The sequence below is a fragment of the Vicia villosa genome, linkage group LG7, assembly GCF_029867415.1.
Source record: "Vicia villosa cultivar HV-30 ecotype Madison, WI linkage group LG7, Vvil1.0, whole genome shotgun sequence".
Lineage (NCBI taxonomy): Eukaryota > Viridiplantae > Streptophyta > Magnoliopsida > Fabales > Fabaceae > Vicia > Vicia villosa.
In genome coordinates this window covers 26,593,118-26,606,487 of record NC_081186.1, presented here as the reverse complement: position 1 = coordinate 26,606,487, position 13,370 = coordinate 26,593,118, and positions in this window count along the sequence as shown.

The following is a 13,370-nucleotide window of genomic DNA, read 5'->3' as shown; positions in this document are numbered from 1 at the left end:
GAGTCATCAGGACTCAAGTTTGCTCAGGTCACCAGACTAGGGTTTTGAGCCCACCCAGGACTAAAATCAGGGACCACATTTGGGAAACCCTAAAAAGCTCCAAGACATCACTCATAGGGTTTAATCTTCTTCAAATGATCCATATTACAATATCCACTGGGCATTGTACCTCAATTCAAGGTCTACAGTCATCAATTTCATTTGGTTTACAATTAGGGTTTTTGACCTAATTCATCTGGACAGTTGACTTTTAATCAGGACATGGATTCACAACTCAAAACATGGCTCAATAACCTCTATTACCTCAATATGTTCCATTCATACCTTTCACTTGAGGAGGAGAGCTTGATTCATCACAAAGGTCCAAGATTTCACTTCATCTGAAAAAGTCAACTGTACAAGATCACCTTTGACTTTTAGGGTTTTGGGTCAAGACATGACTTTTAAGGATCAATATCATCAATATATGATTATTGAAGTCATTTGACCAAGAAAAATCAAGAAAATCAATCAAGGATAAAAAAGTCAAAGATTGACTTTTCATACTTTTTGGCCAAGTTGCAAGAATTCAATGCCATGTGATTAAGTAATCATTACAAAATTGGAATCTTGATGAATCACCAAAGAATCTTCTCCTAAGCCAATTAGAGTTCACTTCTGCAACAGAATTGTCCCCTAAGATCACACAAAATAGATGGCTAGGGGATTGATCAAGTGGAATCAAAATTGCCATAATTGCATTTTGGATATTTTTGAAATTCCTTCATAACCAAGAAACCAAGTTAACCTCATTAAGCAAAGCTCACTCTCTTCCTATACACTGACCTCTTTGCCTATAAATAGAAGAGCATACCTCAGTAATTAGACACACCAAAGCAACAGAAATCTTGCTTTCTCTCTTCCTCCCTCATACTTAGGTTTTTCAAAGGCTCTTTGGCAAGAAGACTCGGATTCTTCAAACCAGAGCTCTTCCTTTGAAAGTAAGTATTCAAACACATCAAGGGAGGTACTTAGAAGTGATCCAAACATATGGAACACTTCTGTACGTGGAGAATCATTATCTTCACCTCTCACTTGGAGCTACATCAGTTGAGGTCGAGCAAGAGATTCTGGGGAGTTCTAACCCAAGCTAAGCATCTCAACACCTTCTTGGGGGATCACTGAAGCTATTTGGATTGCTGCAACAACTCTGTAACACACTTTGATCAGAGCTCGATCTCCATTTTAGAGGTAAGTTTCATAAGCTTCAAACTCTATGATTCATTCTTCATAAATCAAAACTTGTTATACCAACAAGTTTCTGCCCCTGAGAGGATCATTAACCCTCAATCAATTGCATCATATCATGCATATAGAGTATTTCATGTTGATTTTCAGTTTTAGGGTTCTTAGTGTTCATGCGTGCAAATTTTGAATTACACTGAAAATAAATAAAATCAAAGGACACCATCATGATCCTTGTTCAAAAACGAGCAAAATCCATGTTTACATCTTTAAGTTTGGTTGAGAAACGAAGGAGATAGCAAATTCAAATTTTTGAAGCTTGAGGTTGAAGATGAAGATGGTGGCGCCATTTTTCAAATTTCCCAGGAATGAGTTTATTTCATTTTGAATGATAGGCGTGTCACTTACGAATTCATCGTAGTGTCACAATGGTTACAACGCGCGTCTAAAGTCTCTCTTGCCCAAGGTCTGGGGTTCGACCCCCCCCCCCCCGTTAGACCTTTTATTTTGTTCATTTTATTTTTTTGCTCCTTTATGCACTTGTTTTCAAATATAATGAACTGAAGGTGTTTGTCTAACAAGCTACGCGCGTGGTCCAGATGGTAAGTGTTTTGAGTGGTGACCTAGAGGGCGTGAGTTCAAGCCCTTTGGGAGACAAAACCTTATTTTTTATCACTTTTCCCTTTCAATTTCTTCACAACTTCAACTAATTAATTCACCTATCAAATTAAATCATTTTCACTTGATTTTTCACACACTTCTCATTTAATATATCTATTTTGAGAATATCTAAAAAAATCACAAAAAAATATATTATTTTTATATTTTTTAATTAGGTTTAAAATCATATGTTTTAAGTATGTTTTAATACTTTAAAAATATAGTTTTCTCTTGATTTTCAAAACTTAATCTCTTGTATATATTTTTGTGATAAAACCCTAATCATTTAGGTCTTAATTAGATATAGGCTTTGTCTTTATCATAATTAAGTTGACTTTTGTCAATTTTCAAAACTGTTTTCAATCTCCGATTAAACAAACGATTAAGGTTTTCAGACAACAAAACCTTGTATATTTCAAATCATCTTCAACTGTTTTTCATAAACAGTGAATCAATTTCAATGGGCCTCTAATAGAGTGTAAGACCCAACACCTTCTTTCTTTTCATAGTTTGTTTTCAAAACTGTATTTCTTTACAAAATCTCCTCATCTGTTTTCAAAACATTCTTCTGGTATTTGAAGGGCATTATTCCCGGTGAAACTCTTCAGATACCTATGTGACCTAGTGTCCATCTTCACTTCTTCTGTTTTCAAAACCAAAACATTAAACTGTTTACAATAAACATTCAACTGTTTCCAATAAACAACCAAGCTACTGGTAAGGCTTTGTACATACATCTTCAAAGGCCTCCACTCCATCCAGGTTAGGCTTTATAGCTTTCCATTTATAAGCTTTCATTTAAATTACTGTCAAATACAAATTATATATATATATATATATATATATATATATATATATATATATATTGTTTAGAACTACGTCTGAGTACAATCTTAGGACAGATAAACTATATATATTATAGGACTATGGCCTAGGATTGAGAATGTCTTCCCGATGAAGGCTCTTTCCTAATTAGATTTCCTTAGTTCAAACCTCAAGATGAATTATTCCCGGTAAAACATCTTGAAAAAACCCTTAGAACCAAAAATAGGACACATCCACCCAAGAGAAATTATTCCCGGTGAAACCTCTTACCCATTTGCTTAGAGCCAAAATAAGTTCAAAACCACATAGCTTTCTCTTGTGCTATAACAAGGACCCTCGATTAGCCTCCTCTTGGGCTTACAATACAAGGACCCACAGGATTCTTAAAAGCATTCCCAGCTTCCTCTTGAGCTTGTATATAAGGACCCATCAAGTTTCTTATAAACATAGGAACAGGTCTTTAGTCACCTTTTAGCCTACCCTGGTGAGATTCTTCTACTTTTTAAACCAAACGTTAAACAAGCTAAGAATGTCTCAATCTCAGTATTGAGTTCACCTTTTGGAATGAGAGACATGGACAGTCTCTGTCACCTTTATCTTCAAATCTCCAATAATTTTCCTCCTTAGCAGAGTCTAGGCTCCACATCTGTCTATCCTAAGTCAGAGTCAACCTTAATCTTGGGCTTTAAACAAGAAGTATAAAACACTTAATCCAAATTCCATGGAAAGGGTTAGTCTCCAACAATCCTCCATTTCTTAATCCAAATTCCCTGGAAAGGGTTAGCCTCCCTTAATTCCTTCATTTTTAACAAAATCCCCTGGAAAGGGTTAGCTTCCAAAAATTTAACTTTCAAAAGATAAAATCTCCAGCAGAGTAAACCCCTAGAAAGGGTTAGCCTCCAACAATCACTCCTTTAAAAAATCCAAATTCCCTGGAAAGGGTTAGCTTCCAAATCATCTTTCAAACCTTCAAAAACTCCTCAATAGAGTCTAGGTCAATCACTCAAACAAATTCCCCAGTATAGTCAATCTTCAAACCTGGGTCTTTCATTCATCAATCCCTGCTTAACAAGAGTCCAATCCCCAGAAGGGTCAACCTTTAGTCTCTAAACAATAGAGTAATCCTCAATAGAGTCAAAAATCCCCTTTGAGTCTAAAGATCCCACACTGGTAGATCTTTCCCCATTTAAGAGTCAGCCTCAACCTTGGGCTTTGTACAAGGCACATATTCCCCTTAGAGTCAAACCCTACTCATAGGTATTCCCCTATCCAGAGTCAGCCCCAACCTTGGGCTTTGTACAAGGTAGATAATAGAGTCTCCCCAGTGAGTCCTTCCCCATCAAGTAGCCACAACCTTGAGGTTTGTACAAGGCAGATAAACATCATTTCCTATGTCAAAAGATTCCTAACCTTCAGGATCTTTTCCCTAGAGAGTCAGCCACAACCTTGGGCTTTGTATAAGGCACACAAAATATAGTCATCCATACTCAGTTTCCTCAACAGTCAGCCACAACCTTGGGCTTCATACAAGGCACAAAATAGAGTCTTCTCTAGCTAGAGTCAGCCACAACCTTGGGCTTTGTACAAGGCACAAAAATAGAGTCTCCCTAGGTAGAGTCAGCCACAATTCTGGGCTTTGTACAAAACACTAAATAAACCTTTTCAATAAAACAAAAATAAACACTCTCCAACTAAAGTCAGCCTCAATTATGGGCTTCATACATAACACAAATCATTCAATCAAAAGTCAATTCCCAGTGGAGTCATCTCCCAGAGTCAATAAAAACCTTTTAAGCCTCAAGCTTGGGCCTCATACAAGCCAGCTAAAAATCAAATCTTTCAAACAGTAGATAGACATAGCTTATCTCTTTAGAGAGATATTTCTCCTATCTCACCACATCCAAATAAACAAACAAACAAACAAACAATCATTTCAAACATTCTCCCATTTAGGACTCTTGAAAGGCATGCTCTGGCACATCCCCAGACTTGTACAACTTTCCCTAATTTGGTCGAGAATCTTTCATTCAAGAGACACGTGACTGGCATACTTGTACACAACCAAGTAAGGCCCCTCTCTTAATGAAACAAACTCAGCTTTTCTGTCACTTTAAATGTTTGTGGTGGAATAGTAGAAATGCCTCTCTGAAAAGATGACTTCATGTCTCTTTACTGTAAACAGAGATTTAATTTCAAAGCTTCAACCTTGAGCTTCAAGCAAGGCACCCAAAAACAATTAATTTCCCTAATTAGTTCCCCGAACTACAAAAAGCTATGACTTCCATTGGGGATATGTAGGCATGAAATTCACAAGTGTAAGTGCAAGCATACACCCATCAAGAGTTTTCGATCCATGGAAAACATCTTCGTTGAAATTGTCTCAGATAGGTCGACCCACTATACCTCTAGGTCGACGTAAACTGAAGAGAATAGAGAGGTTTCACCTCTGCTCCATTTAGGTCGACTCAACCATATGCCCAGGTCGACCTAAACTAAAGAAAAGCCACAAGAGCCTAATCAAACTGCTTTTAGGTCGACCCAGAGCCCCAACAGGTCGACCCAACTGAAGACAAATATTAAGTTGATTGAATCTGTTCCATTTAGGTTAACCCAATCAATGAAGTAGGTCGACCTATCACCTCAAAAACTGCCACATTATGCGTTTGCCCTGAGTCAACCATACTAGCACCTATATATATATATATATATATATATATATATATATATATATATATATATATATATATATATCTTTTTCTGTTAATTATTGAAGTTCTCAACACCAACAACTGAAAGATACACAAAGTCTTCTCATCTTCTTTCTTCTTCTCAACTCTAACACAATTACACACAACAATTCTTGTGGTGAGGGTTTGTGATCAAGATCGATAACGTCCATGGAAAGTAATTGAAGGTTCCTAGTGGGTGAAGATTTGTGGGGTTATTGGTGAATAAAATCTGCGGATTTTGTCCTCCAAGATTGGTGAATTTTGGGGGTTTTTGTCAAGAGACTTTATCAACAATTCAGCTGAGTGTAGAAGTTGAAGAACAAGGGTTCGAGCAATTCACGACACTGCAGAAAGGGAATCATAGATAAGCTCTTGGAAGATACTTGATCTAGCTCAAGATCAAGGGGAAGAAGATACAAAGAATCAACATATTCGGTTTATCGTTATTGCTTTGTTATCTTCTTTGTATACACTCTTTTCAATCATAATGAAAGACATCCCAATTCCCGTTTGGAATTGGGGGCAGATGTAGTCGTAGCGAGGACGATCGACGAACTGCCTGAACAAATATCGTGTTCTTATTGCTTTTATCTTTTCGTTTACGTTGTGCTTATCTCTGGTCATAATTGCAAATTGATTAACGTATCAAGTGTTAAACTTGTGTGATAAGATTCTGCATAAACATCACAAGTCACTACACAGTGATTCATAATTCAATTTGGAAATTATCACCAACTGTTTGATATATTGCTTTCCTCATAAATCAAAGTCATTGAAAAAAAGTTTTATCAAGCAAACACTTAAACGATTTATAGCATTATAATGTGTTGATCCTCTAATAGTTTTCATCATCACATCATAATCAGTTTGTGGTTTAAATACATATCTGATCCTTCCCGTAGCGGTTCGGAATAGACGCGAGTCGATCCCTAAACGCTTTCGCCATAATTTTTTAAGGAAATCCGAATAAATTCTGAAGTATCTATTCACCCCCTCTAGATACGTAAGGCTAGCGTCTAACAACAAGGAATCTCAGCGAGCTAATCAAAAAACCAAAAACAGTCAGTTCATATGTCTTTCAATTCAATTCTCTCTCCTAACACAAAGGAGAAACTTTCCCAGTTAAGCAACAAACACAAACACATAGACACAGAGAATGTTCCCGTAAAGTACTACGAATATGTAGGGTGCTTAAAACCTTCCCTATGTATAACCGACCTCCCGGACTCCAGAATTTCTAGTCTAGGTGAATCCCCACACTTAGCAAACTCCTAGGGTTTATTTGAGGTCTTTTTCCCCTTCCTCCTTGTAGGATAATTAAAAAGTTCGTGTGCTATCGTAGGAAGAACTGAAACAAAATTCATCCCACAAGGGCGCTTCTCTCCTTCCAAATTTCGCGTGAAGGGTTTAGCGTGCCGTCCTCCCAAGTGAAATGGGGAGGTAAAAAAAATGACACCACAGCTATCTCAGTTAGTTACAATGACACTAGTGTAGCAACCTGCTTAAAATTTACGTTCAAACGGAGTCGCCACCCACTTTATTTGGGCAAGTGAGAAACCCTTAAAAAAGAGAGATTTTGGGTAAGTAGGTTAATTAGGCAGAGGGAAGGTGTTAGGCACCCTTTGCCTCCCTTGTACTCAAGGGGACCCATTTAGCCTTTAGGTTTTAGGTTTTTATAATTGTCAATTAATAAAGTTAAAAAGTTAGCCTTTGCCCAAAAGGGTAAATCTCAGTTTTGATAAAGCCATTGTCAGATCGAGACAACAACAGCCGAATGCCAAAAGGCACATAAACAAAATTGTAATAAAAATAATAGGCCTCAATGCATCATCATTGGCCAAAACAAGGTTTTTTTAAAAGAGGTTTTTAAAAGAGGAGCCTCATAGAAATCATTGGCCAAAATAAACATTTTTAAAAAAAAGAAGCAAGTCTCATAGAAATCATTGGCCATAATGAATATTTTTTAGAGCATTCGAAATCATTAGCTAAAACATGTATTAAACAACATTTTTTTAAAAAAAGGGGAGGCCTTAGTTATCATCATTGGCCAAAGAGGTAAACCCAAGGGACAAAGTCATTGTCAGATCGAGACAACAATGACCAAAGGCCAAAAGCCATGTATAGTGAAAATTGACCAAAGGCCAAAAGCCATGTATAGTGAAGATAGGCCATTGTCAGATCGAGACAACAATGGCCAAAAAACCCTTTTTTTGGGGGGCATCATAAGTAATCATCGGCCGTAAAGGTTTGAATTTGAGATTGAGTTTGAAAAGGGGAAAGAGTTTGTCGGCTCTTGTCAGTTAACCGACAATTGCGGATTAGGGATGTTCGAGACAAACCCTAAGACAAACCCTCAAAGGGAGAAGAGAAAAAAGTGTAGAAGACAAGTACGTGAAATTGAAAAAAACCGTCCCCTTTCAGGGTTGCCAAGACTCCTTTTTATAGAGTTAGAGAATTAGGCTAAAATCCATAAGAGGAAATAACCCATGTCCAAAAACCCAATTTGACATTTTAGAAATTAGTAATAATAAAATAATAACAATTATCTAAATAAAATATAAATAATGTTTAATCCAAATGACCAAAATAGGTTAGAAATATTTAATTGATGATTAAATAAATTGTAAAAGTTGACAAAAAACCCTAAGATAAAATAGATGGGCCAAACATTTCAAGATTCAGCCTAATGAATTTCAATCACACCCCTTTTCCTTTGTATGCACCCCTTAGTCAATAATAATAACCATTTATATTTAAAATAGGTTGTGAGAATTAATAAAACCCAAAATAAAATATGCGGGCCAAATGTTTGGGGCCCCAGTATCTACTAACCACACCTCTATTTTAATTCTAACCAATTTATAAGAGAATGGGTTTAACAATAGAGATGTTAAACCCCATGGCTCCTATTTTTTTGGTATATCCTTAAGGAATTAATTTTAACCAGACGTAAAACAATAGGGTAAATTTTGGGGTATGACAACTAGGTATATTTTGTGGATCCTTCAACAAGCTGTTGCGCATGTGCCACGCCCATGTAACGTTGTCTTCTTTCTCATATCCGAGAAATGCAAATCCAACATGAAAATTCTAGTAACACACGATGGATGTCGTATCGAATGTTATGACATCCACTTCAGAACTGATTATAGAATTTTGTAGAGAGTAAACAAAAACAGTAAAGAACACAGATGATTGTTTACCCAGTTCGGTGTACAATAACAGCTACTCTGGGGGCTACTAAGCCAAGTAGGAAATCCACTATAAGCAGTATTAATTCAATTTCAATCTAGTGCTAGACCTGAGTCCCTACTCACTCCCCCTCAATCATAGTAGTGATAACAAACAAAAACTATGAAAAACAAATTGAAGACACACTTCAAACAAATCTTGATCTTGCTTAAAAGCTCAATCAAGAGACACAACACTCATGCTTAAAAGCTTAGAGTGACACACAAAATTACAACTCAAAACACCCTATTCCAATACAATCATCAAAGTGACAATTGCTCAGATTACAAGTAAACACTAACACAAATACACGTGAAAATAAACATAATGCACATAATTCTTCACGCCAAAAACTCTGCCTCTGAAAGTAGGATTAGCAATCTTTCTATAGGCAGCACTTAGGCCTTCCAATCATAAATTAGGGTTAACCAAGTTAACCTAATTTCCACATCATCAAGGTGTTCAAACATATGCTATAGACGAGATATTTTAGCGCAAACCATACAGCATAAAATATATAGTTTCCTAAATTGTAGCCTGAGATAAATAAAGAAACATAACAACCACTGCTGTTAATTACTGATGTCATGACATCGAGCATGACATCCAACAAAAACATGTATTAGCTCAACCATACAATCCTGCACAACACTACACATAACATGTCATGACATTAGTCAAGACATCACACACACAGGAATGTTTTACCATAAAATGTAGCCAATATAAAAGCGTCTACAAACTCCCCCTTTGGCAAATTTTTTGCTAAAACAACCTGTCACCACATCATCAGAGAATCTTTGCAGCAGAAAAACACATAGCACACAACCAAACAACCACACCTGCAGGAATAGCTAATACAAGTACACAGTTCCATCGAGCAATCATCAAGTATAGCTACCATTACAGCTAAACTACCTCATCAGTCAGCTTACATAGCTACATAACTATCATACTATCACACACACCATCATGCATATCTACACTACCATCATGCATACAATCTCACAAACAGATCAATACTTCCTCATGCAGCAACACTACTAACTACAAAAATAAACTGCAGTAGTAACCCTCCAATAAAACTTCATCCAGAATAAAACATTATTTAATAGACATCATTCAACAACACAATCAAAAAAATTATGGGGTGACACCATACACTACTACCCCTTTTTGCCAAAAATGTTGCCAAAGCAACCTTGATATTCAATTAAGTACAGGCCAGAATTAAAAAGAAACAAACGTCATCCAAAATTAAAAATACAAATCACTAGTAAAGATCAGAAAGACTCTAGTCATCAGACTCAAAGCTACTGGAGCCAACATCATCTTCTTCATTTGTGCCATCGCCTGACCTGGCATCTTCTTCTTCATCATCTGCCTTACGACCTGCTTCTTCATTCTCAGCAAACTCAGCACCTTCTTCCATTTCAAGAGAGCTGATCAATTTTTCAAGAGCCAGTTTTCTAGACTCCAGCTCCTTGCATGTTTCCCTGAGCATTGCAATCACAACAGCTTTACCTGTAGGTGTGTTGTCTTTGGATGCTCCAGCTGATGTTGTGACAATGTCAAGAACATGGGTTCCTTGAAATATTTTGTAGTGAAATGATAAAGCACTTTCTCTCTTGCAAACATAATCATTTTCACTTAGGATATTAGGATACTGATTCATAATTATACCACATATGATAGATGGGAAGGCAATAGGACCCTTCACACTATAACTCCCGGCATACTTCATTGTCTGACCAAATATGTAAGTACCATAGTCAAACTTTGTCTTGGTTCCAACAGCATATATAAACTTTCCCAGCACAGTAGCAACAGTTGACTTGTGATTAGTGGGCACCCAGTTAGCAGCTCCAATCTTGTGTAGCATTGCATACTTTATGCTGAGCTTGCTTGCAGAAAGTTTTCCTTTCAGGGGCCAGCCTTTCATCTACTTAGTAGTGATAACCTCACATATTTTGTTGTCAGACACTTCCAGCTCAGGTTGGGCTTCATCAGATCTTCCAAGAAAATTGTTGATAACAGTTGAGGAGAAGGTAACACACTTTCCTCTTACATACACTTTCCTAAAATCCTTTGATTTTCTGCCAGCACAGTCTTCTAACAGATTCACAATGAACTCTTTTACCAGCATTTCATAGCACTTGGGCAAGTGAACAATAGTTTTCATTAGACTAGCTTCATGAATCAGGTCCATGATTTCTTTATTCTCAAGGACATTCTGAGCCAACTCCCTTTCTAAGGCTAACCTCTTGTGGTGTACATATTTCCACCTATTGACACTAGAAGGATAATGAAAGGAGATATTATCAATGGGTACCTCAGGAACGCTAGCAGCAAGCTTGCTAGTTGTTGGCTTTTTCCTTAGTGGAATGTCTTGAACATCAACATCAACGTCAGAGTCAGAGTCAACAATGGCTTGAGCCTTCCTTTTCCTGGGGACCACTTTGCTCCAAGATTTGGTAGGACCAACAGAAACACTCTGAGATACAACTCTGCTCTTAATGGGACATGAAGAGGTACTTTTCTTCTTGATAGAGTCAGCAAAGGGACTTTTAGGAGAAACCTTTCTCTTGGGAGAGCTTTGAACAATAGCCTTCCCTTTCCTCCTAGCCATGAGCCTTTTGGCTATTCTAGGGTTCACAACAACTACCTGATCATTATCAGAATAGTCATCAAGGTCCACAACTTGTGTTCCTGGGTTAGTGGCAGTACCTGTACCAACATCAGCACCAGTATCCCCAATGTCATTGACATCCTCAGTGACATCTGCATCATCATTGTCTTTTTGAACATAATCATCATTCTCTTCCTCCTCAGTCATATATACACCACCATCAGGAGAGTGTATATCATCATCAACCATGTGGGCATCATCATTAGATGACTTCCCTATGATGTTTGCCCTAGGTGCAACAGCGGTTTCAGGGATCACAGTTTGCAGAGGAACGGATATCCCATGGACCTGATGTTGTTCATCCAAGATACGAGTAACAATTTTAGTAATGGCTTCGTGAACATACTTTGATCCTTCCTTGGTTAAGTTCGCACAAGAAGTGGACAAAGAAGGATTAGCGTCCTTAGCTTGACCAGTTTCCTTGGGTCTTCTTGCATGTGGTGTACGAGATTTCTTGATCTTTAGATCATCAGCACTAACCATTCTTAACGGAGCAATATTAAGAACTTGATTAGGGTTAACCGGTTCAGTTCTTGGAACAAAGTCAGGAGTATCAGTGGGGGACAACTTCTTGGGAGAGGAAGAATCTGATTGTTGCGACTTCTTGAAGTATTTCAGAACAATTATTGAGACACGATAGTGGAGAGTGAGAGAACAGTTCAAGAGCAAGTTTGGGTTGTTGAAGATAATAGGGTAGAGAGCAGCCTTTTGGTGTGATGGAGAAATAAGAGAGAATTTTATATAGTAATCAATTGGGGGATATTTCAAATATTGAATAATGAAAACGCCCAAAATATATTCCCCAAATAGGATTAATTGCTATAATTCTTCATGAGGGAAAATGCCTAACTTACTCTTTAACTTTTCAAATTGATTTGCATCTAAGGCCTTTGTAAAAATATCAGCAATATGTAGATCAGTGGCCACATGCTTCAATGTAATATCTTTGTTCTCCACAAAATCTTTGATGAAGAGATGTCTAATGATGTTGCAGAATAATGTTACAACATCTTCTTTGACATTATACTTCAAAAGACTTTGTTGTATCCACTCTAGTTGAGACCAGTCATTGTTTGAAGTTATGTGATCAACTTCAGTAGAGGAGATAGATACACAATTTTGTACATTGCTCAGCCGAGGTGTCTGATAGTTTTCAACGGGAACACATCCATTTGAGATGTTTGTACCCTTCTTATGAATCACAATAATCATCAGATTTACAACCTCATTTGTGACAAGGAAGATCATGTTCTTATTGATTTCTTGATTTTCCAAGTTGATTTGTGAAGCATCTACTCTCACATTCTAGGCTTTTAAAGCTTGGTCTATTGTTAGTGGCTCCTCCTTTAGATGAAATCCATGATCAACAGATAGCCTGGTAAGTTCTGAGCCCACCATAAGATTAAAAAGGATCACTATCACAGAGACTTCTCATTTTGGAATCTTCATATCTAACAAGACTGACAGAGACACACCCCCTTGGTACCACGTTCTATGTTGTGCTTCCCTTGAACAGGTAGAATTCCTTTTTCATGAATGAGAACCACCATTATCTTCTTTAAGTCAAGGTTGCATATAGTCCAAGTAGTTGCAGATGTTTCACTTGATCCCCTGATAGCTTCTGGTAGTTGGTTCCCAACTATAATCTCCTTATGGAGAGCACTTTGAATACTGAAAGACGAGCCTTTACCAATTCTAGAGGAACCTTTTATCTCATTGCGCACACTTGATTCCTTAACATATTCAGATGTTAATACATCTGTTTTGACATTCCCACAAACTACTGAGATAGTTGTCTCAGCTTCTTCCAGAGCATCAATCTTCATTGTTGGGTTATTGCTTATAGCAGGGTTGATATTCTATTCTTTGGGACCTTCAGCTTGTTTAGGTCTCCTTCTTTTAGAACTTCTTGTTTGCCTCTAGAATTCTTTTCATTTAAGCCAAAACTTGAGTGTTCAATGTCAACACATAACTCATGCTGAGGTGGCTCTATTCTGGCCAGATTTTTCTGT